Source organism: Pseudochaenichthys georgianus, chromosome 7 (genome assembly GCF_902827115.2).
Source record: "Pseudochaenichthys georgianus chromosome 7, fPseGeo1.2, whole genome shotgun sequence".
In the NCBI taxonomy this organism is placed as follows: domain Eukaryota; kingdom Metazoa; phylum Chordata; class Actinopteri; order Perciformes; family Channichthyidae; genus Pseudochaenichthys; species Pseudochaenichthys georgianus.
In genome coordinates, this window is record NC_047509.1 from 20512272 (window position 1) to 20521746 (window position 9475).

The window sequence follows — 9475 nt, forward strand, 5'->3', positions numbered from 1 at the left end:
ATCGCCACCTTGGGAGTTTCACCCAAGGAAATATTAACACTTATTTCAGTTATAGAGAGGACACGGTTCGAATACTAATGGAGCAGGAGACGCGGTTTCAAGTTATCAAAAATATACAATTTTATTTAGCACAAGTCTACGGAGCCCAGGGGGGTATACTACGAAGCAGGATTTTCGCTTAGCCGGCTAAATTCAGGGAAAACTCCGGCTTTCCGGTCCTATGAAGCTGGTTCTCTTTTTAGCAGGCTAGATCTCCATGGTAACTTATGCTTAGCGGCTAACCTGGTCGGGACCAGGGGCCTATACTACGAACCTGGTTCAACCTAACCTGGATATGTTTGAGTTAGCTGGTTGGCCTAATCCAAAACATACGCGCTCTCGCTAAACTGTACTACGACGCTGGTTATCAAGTGGATCGCTCAAGCCAGCCGTGTCCTATCTAGTTAGGTGCGCGTTCACATGAAAGGGGTGGTATTTGGAGCATTTGACCAATCACAAACATGGAGAAGCGTACTGACAGCGCAGCGTCATACTTCCTGAATGAAAAGTGAACTTTAATACTAGTCAAAAATGAAGAAGTTAAACTTTAAACATCCATGATTTAAACACTTTATCCAGGATAAAAGCCACATAGCTGCACCTGCAAGGTGAATACAGCTGGCAAAAGAAAAAGTGTTTGAATGCGTACATTAACAGGTTTATTATATCACTGCCCCGTCTCTAAAACACGATCTGACTTTAATTACATTTGTCTCGAGTGTTTCGTCAACTTAATGTGTTGCTTAAAATAATACTTCTGCATACAGTATGTGACACTGTGAGTGTTGCACGGCCAGATACGGCTCAGCTGACTCAGATAAGGAGATATGATACATTATGAAGTGATATGCCGCGGACTGTACTTAATGTACTCTGATCCGGTTACTTATGTTGTGGCCGATATTTAAGTAAGCTTTCTTAACGCTAATGTTATAATAGTCAGATTGCTCTGAAGATGGAGGTGATATTCTATTAATGTTCACGTTCACACAGTCGGTGATTTTTGCCGGCCGTCTTTCCTGCAACGGCAGCTTTTCTGTATTTCCTTTCTCCTGTAATATGACTTGATCGCTTTAAACTCCGCACCCTGAGCTCTGATTGGTCAGCAGGCAGTGCTTTCACTGAGTTGAGCTCTTAGCCTGCAACCTAACCTGGTCCCGACCAGGTTAGCTGCTTAGCATATATTACCATGGAGATCTAGCCTGCTAAAAAGAGAACCAGCTTCGGATGACCGGAAAGCCGGAGTTTCCCCTGAATTTAGCCGGCTAAGTGAAAATCCTGCTTCGTAGTATACCCCCCAGGTTAGGTTGCAGGCTAAGAGCTCAACTCAGTGAAAGCACTGCCTGCTGACCAATCAGAGCTCAGTGTGCGGAGTTTAAAGCGATCATATAGGGGCGGATCGTGGTTCAAAAGACCTCATGAAAGGAAAAACAAGAAGTGAGGATACCCGGCCCGGAGGAAGCCCGGGGTCCCTTTCTGGAGCCAGGCCCAGAAGGAGGACTCGTCGGCGAGCGTCTGGTGGCCGGGCTTGCCACGGAGCCCGGCCGGGCCCAGCCCGAAAAGGCAACGTGGGCAACACCTCCGCTTCTCCCTCCCGCGGGCCCACCACCTACGGGAAACAACGATGGGGTCGGGTGCGCTGCCAGAAGGGTGGCAGTGAAAGCGGAGGGTCTCGACGGACCAGACCCGGGCGGCAGAAGCTGGCTTTGGGGACATGGAACGTCACCTCTCTGGGGGGGAAGGAGCCGGAGCTTGTGCGGGAGGTGGAGCGGTACCAGTTGGATCTGGTTGGGCTCGCCTCTACGCACAGCGTCGGCTCTGGAACCTTACTTCTGGATAGGGGTTGGACTCTATTCTTCTCCGGAGTTGCTCAAGGTGTGAGGCGCCGGGCGGGTGTGGGGATACTCACAAGTCCCCGGTTAGGTGCTTCGTTGTTGGAGTTTACCCCAGTGGACGAGAGGGTCGCCTCCCTACGCCTGCGGGTTATGGGGGGGAAAACTCTGACTGTTGTGTGTGCTTATGCACCCAACAGCAGTTCAGAGTATTCGGCCTTCTTGGAGACCCTGGAAAGAGTCCTGTATGGGGCTCCTGAAGGGGACTCTTTAATCTTGCTGGGAGACTTCAACGCACATGTGGGCAATGATGGAGACACTTGGAGGGGCGTGATTGGGAGGAACGGCCCCCCTGATCTGAACCGGAGTGGTGGTTTGTTACTGGACTTCTGTGCTAGTCATGGATTGGCCATAACAAACACCATGTTCGAACATAAGGATGCTCATAAGTGTACGTGGTACCAGAGCACCCTAGGCAGAAGGTCCATGATCGATTTCGTTATCGTATCATCGGACCTGAGGCCGTATGTTTTGGACACTCGGGTAAAGAGAGGGGCGGAGTTGTCAACTGATCACCATCTGGTGGTGAGTTGGGTCGAGTGGCGGGGGAAGCCTCTGGATAGACCTGGTAAGCCCAAACGTGTAGTTCGGGTGAACTGGGAACGTCTGGAGGAGGCCCAAGTTCAGGAGGCCTTCAACTCGCACCTCCGACAGGCCCAAAGGGCAGCAGCCTCATCCGTGGCCGAGGCAAAGCAGCGGGTGTGGGAGAAGTTCGGAGAAGACATGGAGAAGGACTTTGGGGCGGCACCAAAGTTGTTCTGGAAAACTGTCCGACACCTCAGGAGGGGGAAGCAGGGAACCATCCAAGCTGGGTACAGTAAGGATGGGACGTTGTTGACCTCAACTGATGGAGTGTTAGGGCGTTGGAAGGAACACTTTGAGGAACTCCTGAACCCGACAACTCCGCCCTCTATGTTAGAGGCAGAGCTGGAGTATGACGGGGGATCAACGCCAATCTCCCGGGGGGAGGTCACTGAGGTCGTCAAACAACTCCACAGTGGCAAAGCCCCGGGGGTGGATGAGATCCGCCCGGAAATGCTGAAGGCTCTGGGTGTTGAGGGACTGTCATGGTTGACACGTCTCATCAACGTTGCGTGGAAGTCGGAAACAGTGCCGAAGGAGTGGCAGACCGGGGTGGTGGTTCCCCTTTTTAAAAAGGGGGATCAGAGGGTGTGTGCCAATTACAGAGGCATCACACTACTCAGCCTCCCCGGGAAAGTTTACTCCAAGGTACTCGAAAGGAGGGTCAGGCCGATTGTCGAACCTCAGATTGAGGAGGAACAATGCGGATTCCGTCCTGGTCGTGGAACGACGGATCAGCTTTTTACTCTCGCAAGGATCCTGGAGGGGGCTTGGGAGTACGCTTATCCGGTCTACATGTGTTTTGTAGACTTGGAGAAGGCGTATGACCGAGTTCCCAGGGAGTTACTGTGGGAGGTGCTGCGGGAGTATGGGGTGAGGGGGTCTCTACTCAGGGCCATCCAATCTCTGTACTCCCAAAGCGAGAGCTGTGTCCGGGTCCTCGGCAGTAAGTCGGACCCATTTCCGGTGAGGGTTGGCCTTCGTTTTATTCTCGGTGGAAAATGCCTATTTTAAAGTTAGTTTGGCCATTAAAATGCGTTTTGATGTCATTTGATGCGAGAAATATGAGTTGTTATTTCAGATTATGTGTGCAGTGGATGTACATGATCTTTAGTTTGCTAGTTATTACGAAGATTACTTCAGGAAATCGCAACGTTTTCATTGTTACCAAGGTGGTTGCTAGGGACGCTGCTATCGATATTATTTCTGTTATGTTGTGTAACTGTTTAATGGTGTTATCTTTATTGCTACCCCCTTCCCCGTCAATGTATAGTGTTGGTCCACAGCCTAAACATATTAGTTTAACAAAATCCGCATCTAAAGATAGCCTGCGTTATTTTCCCCTGTGCAATTCCAGTCTCACATCTCACAGCACATCGTCATTAACAAATACCGGAAACAGATAATAATAATAATAATAATACTTTATTCCGAGTGTGCTTGCTTTTCTCTTTGAAAGTCATCACATAACGGCATTGTAATACACGGTTCGGCTGCATTACATATTACATATCTGCCGTAGTTCTGTATTTATAGAGCCCTGATGAGAAGACCTCTAGACAAACATGAGGAACTTAAAACGTGACGTGGATCATAAATATATCAGCCATTAAACAACATCTTACATTTCTTTTCACACAATACGTCTCCTTGCAGTATCAACACTAATTCGGCTCACTTTTATATTTGATCCAATTGGTAGATTGGTAGGCTGTATTTACACCATAAAGGTGCACAGCTGATATAAAGGGACACCTGGTGGTTAAAGCATGTTATTGAATTTAATTATTTTAATTATTAGATATTAATACGATCCCTATAAAGTATATTCATTACTCGTTATTCTCTACTAATAGTTAATTAAAGACTGTATATAATGACTATTTTGCACATCCCTTTCAAGATTTCAAGATTTTCTAAGGTTTATTGACATATCATATAGGCCTACACAACTGTGGTGTAGTTCTGCACTGAATGAAAAACTTGGGTTGCAGGTTCCTCAATAGTGCATTACAAGACATCTATCAATATTTGTGCATACCTCCAGCAATGTTAACTATGTTGAAGCACTTATTTTAACTGATATTATACATAATGTATTATACTCTTATAAGATGTAGGCTATGTAGATATTTCATCTCCGGCCTTGTCAGGTATTGAACAATCAATAAATAAAGAACACAGAATTGTTAAATATAAAACACAGAATTTGTGTGATTATACTAAATGATTTACAAATAAACACCACTGCATATTTACAACTGTTACACATGCTGATGTAACGCAAATGTTCCAACTTGGGATCAATAAAGTATATCTTATCTTAAGCTGATCGATGGCTACTGCCATATATGCAAAATGTGCCTCTGAACCTTGACAAGTGCATGTTTCAGGCTTATCAATTAATGTAATGTAATGTAATGTTATCACAGGGGTCACAAACATAAGACCAGCTGTTAAATAAAGCTCTTCTGACCTTAGCTGGCATGTGGGTATATATATTAATACTGCCCATAATGGGCACAAGCAATTTTCATCCATTTATTAATTATATGTTTTAAATGTGAGTGTTTCCTGTCCCCTAAACCTCCAGGGATGTACACAGTTTAATACTGGCAACTTCTTATTATGGGAAATACGAAAACGTCTTTTAAAACTACAACTCCCAGTAGAGACGTGCCATAGAGAACATGTTGCGAAACAGAATAGCCAGCATGTGTAGTTCTGGGGACGGGGTGGGGGAGGGGGGACGCGGTGGACCCGTTCAAATCCAGTTTTGGACAGTCTGCCGTGGTTCCATCCCATTTCAAGTGCTGTTCGAGAATCGGCTTAATCCTCGGAGCACACTCTCCAATCACAGAGCTTGAGGACTATCACGGGGTTTGTCAAACAGAGCACATGGTGTAGTCCAAACGATAGCTGGGGATTCTGGGTAGTGTAGTGTCTTCTGTCATCCTTTACTCAGAACAAATATTTGTTTCTCCGAATCGAAGGGGAAAAATACAAAAGCATTGCACACAATTTAAGCCAATCAATGTTGTGTAATTAACAAGGATAATCTGGTGTTTTTTAGTCGATGAGTAGTGCAGATATCACTGTAAAATCAATCGACAGTAAGAGGAATACTTACATCCGGGTGTACAATTATCCGTTATCCAATGGGAATGGACGCTCACATTACCTTTAAGGGCAGCCGACACAAACGAATGCCGTGCTTCCATGAGCGTCAAATCCCGACGCAGATGGGAATACATTGCAATCAGTTGAAAGCTATTTGCGTCCCTTTATGACGCTGAAGGAGCCTAGGAGCGTCACAATTGGACGCCACGGACACTGACCAAACGTCGCTATTGGACGCTTAGGGAGTGAGAGTGTGTTGCCGCAGTAGGCGACGCAAAGCTGGCCAGAAGCAGCAATCAGAAGCCACAATGTGGTAATGGTAGCCCAAACATCTAGGCAGGATCAACAGCAGTTGTGACGTTACTGCCGATAAACATACTTTCTCCGGTGAAGCAAAACAGCAGATGTCCCTTAACCATTGGATTGGCCCTAGGTTGATGAATAAATACAAATACAGCATTAATATCAATAAAAGTAATGAGGTGGATTGACCAAATAGATTACCGTACAGCGCACATACCGATCAGGCTTTCCTATCGATAACGCAGAGAGGGGAGAGCTTCATGCTTTTTATGGCTGGGTTGACAGGCTGCACCTGGAGGATCCTCCACTAGCGCTTTTCCCTTTCTAGCTCCGAGCTAGAGCTTTTCTGGTTCAGCTCCGGTTTCCCTTTTCTGCTCCCGCTCTGTTCACACCGCCCAGAGCCCGACTGGTGCTGCCGCTGCTGCCGCGTCATGACGTCACCGTTTACATCGCTCCCCAACAGCGTTACGGCGCTCACAACAACAACTGCGTCGGGTCGATGATCGTGTTGCTTTTAATCATAAGAAGCCAGATTAAATTAAATAACGACTTCTCCAACCTTATGCTTTTCTCCAGAGTGCCGTGGTTCATTGTTTATGAATGTGTTTCTGCAGCATTTACCGACCGCTGCAGTGTTGGCTGCTCTTCCACGGGAGTTTATTCTCCCGTTAGCTCACACTGCAGCGGCCGCTCTAAAGTATTCACTGTCCAACTCACACAAGCAGCTGATACATATCCCCAGTTCCCCTTAAGTGAATGTGTGTGAATTGACGCTGTTTGGCATCACAGCGCTGTTATGAAAGTTTCTCTGGTATAAAATGGGCGATGTTAGCATATCAACCGAAGCTAAACTGATTACTTGCTATTGCTATCCTATTGTGGCATAAACCGTTTTCTAAAGGCACATTTTACCGGCCTATTTTTATTATGATTCTACTTGTGATAGTCGGACACGAACACCTGTGCAGCCCATGTATTGATTCTATCCGATAGCTGCTATAATACAAAACAAAACGTCTGCCTCTCTTTGAATGGGGTGACGTCACTTTTAGCCGAACTGCATTTTGGGAAGTGACGTGGAGCGTTGCTGGCGTAGCTGGCGTAGCTGGCGTAGCTGGCGTAGCTGGCGTCAAAAGTTGAGCAATGTTCAACTTTTGACGCCTCGACGGAGGCGTCAGCCAATGAAATCCAGTTTATACAAATCTGCCAGTACAAGCGCTAGCCAATCAAACCGTGTGTATGCTGGGAGAGACTACGCAGGTCTTTTCCTCATATTCCAAAAAATGGAGGAGAAATTAATTATAGCTGTAGTGAATCACCCGGTGTTACATGATCAGTCTCTGTTCATTTACCGGGATACAAACCGGAGGAGCCAGGCATGGAGGGAGGTGGCAGAGACAGTGGGTGGAACTGGTAGGTTTTCGCCAGTTTGGGGAGTTTATATTATGATATTCTGAACAAACTGTGCTGTTGTATTAGCTGTAACGTGTCTCTACTGTAGGCTAGTTTTATTATATGTACAGCACTTTGGCTCGACCAAAAATCGTTTATAAATGTTTATAAATGTGCTATATAAATAAAACTTGATTTGATATATCCAGTGTACTTAATTTTAACATTGAATGGACAGCTTGCAGGCATAGACAGTTTATTTAGCCAGCATGGAATGTAGCATAAAAGAGCACCATAGACATTAATGTCATAAATGTTCATCATATAAAGTGTGAATGTAAAACCTTTTATGCAAATGACAGTGATAAAGGGATTTGCTTTTCATTAATGTAGGAATAATTTAGTCAATTCTTCAAGTAGTTCAACAAATTAACTTTATTATTTCATTTCATTAGAGGAATTGTGCAGGACAAGGTGGAAGTCTCTGAGGGACAGGTTCCGGAAGGAGAAAGCTAGGGAGAAGGAGGCAAAAAGAAGCGGGGCAGGGTCGTCAGGGGTATATAAGCCCTGGCATTTCACGGCAGTGATGGGTTTTTTAACCCCATTTCTCATTGACCGTGAGACGTCCAGCAATATCCCCCGGAAAACCCTGCCTCCACCCCCCTGTACTACTCCTGACCCCAGCCAGGTGCCAGAGGATGAGAGCCAAAGCCAGCTAGATGAAAGCCTTGGTGAGACTCAGCCAGCCAGCAGCCAGCAAGCTGAGGCAGGGCAGACAGGAGAGGAGGAGGATAATGTTGAGGGCCGGGGAAAAAGGAGAAGGGGAAGGGAGATGTCCGCCTTTGAGAAAGGGATGCTGTCAGCCATCGCTCCTGTTCTCTCTATGCCACTACCTCAACCTCGTCCAGTGGTGGAGGAGGACGAGGACGAGTTGTTTCTCCGGGGCCTCTTGCCTTCATTGCGAAGGATGTCCATGGCAAAGAACAGTTTAGGTGAAAATGTGGATGAAGCTACTTTACATTTTTATGCGGACGATACCGTGATGTACTGTGCAGGTCCCTCCATTAAGGAGGCTGGTGTTAAATTACAGGCTGTTTTTAACATTATTCAGACTCAGCTCTCTGAACTAAAGCTTCTTTTAAATGTTGAGAAAACCAAGGTAATGCTCTTTTCTAAAGCTAAAAAGACACCAGAGCCTGTTTTAGATATTGTAACTACGCAAGGAATACAACTTGAAGTGGTTACCTGTTACAAATACCTTGGTATCTGGCTTGATGATTGTCTCACTTTTAAACTTCATTTCAATATCCTGCTTAAAAAGCTGAGGGTTAGGCTAGGGTTCTTCTTCAGAAACAAGTCCTGTTTCTCGCTTGAGGCCAGGAAAAGGCTAGTCACTGTGACCTTTTTACCTGTGCTGGACTATGGTGATTTGATGTATATGAATGCACCTGCCAATTGCCTGGTCAAGTTAGATGCTGCGTATCACAGTGCACTGAGATTTGTGACAAACTGTAAAGCATTAACCCATCACTGTACCCTGTATGCAAGGGCTGGTTTGCTTTCACTAACTGTACGGAGGCTCAGTCACTGGTACATTTTTATATACAAAGCCATGCTAGGGAAACTTCCATCTTATATCTGCTCCCTGATCTCACGGAGAATTGTAAGTGGCTACTGCCTGAGATTGAATGCTGTGGTTTTATTAAATGTGCCAACTGCTAGGACTGTCTTAGGGAAGACAGCTTTTAGATGGGCAGCTCCTCTGTCTTGGAATAGTCTGCAAATTAAATGGAAACTGAACAATCTGGTGCCACTAAATGTTTTTAAAGCTCGGTTGGATGCTACTCAATCGGAAGCTATTGGTACCTGTTTATGTGGATAATTATGTAAATGATGCTGTATGATGTCCTTTTGTTGTTCTGTTTATGTTTTTATGTTTCATGTGGAACTACTTGAGCAGGTCTCCCTTGAAAAAGAGATCAATGATCTCAATGGGATTTATCTGTATACATAAAGGTTTGAAATGAAATGAAAAGAAGATAAGGCTGAAATTTGCCATTCATAAGACATTTTTTGAAGCAGAGCAGGAGGAAGACTGATTAATCACTTTTTTTTTGTTATTTACAGCCATACTGATCCACACTACA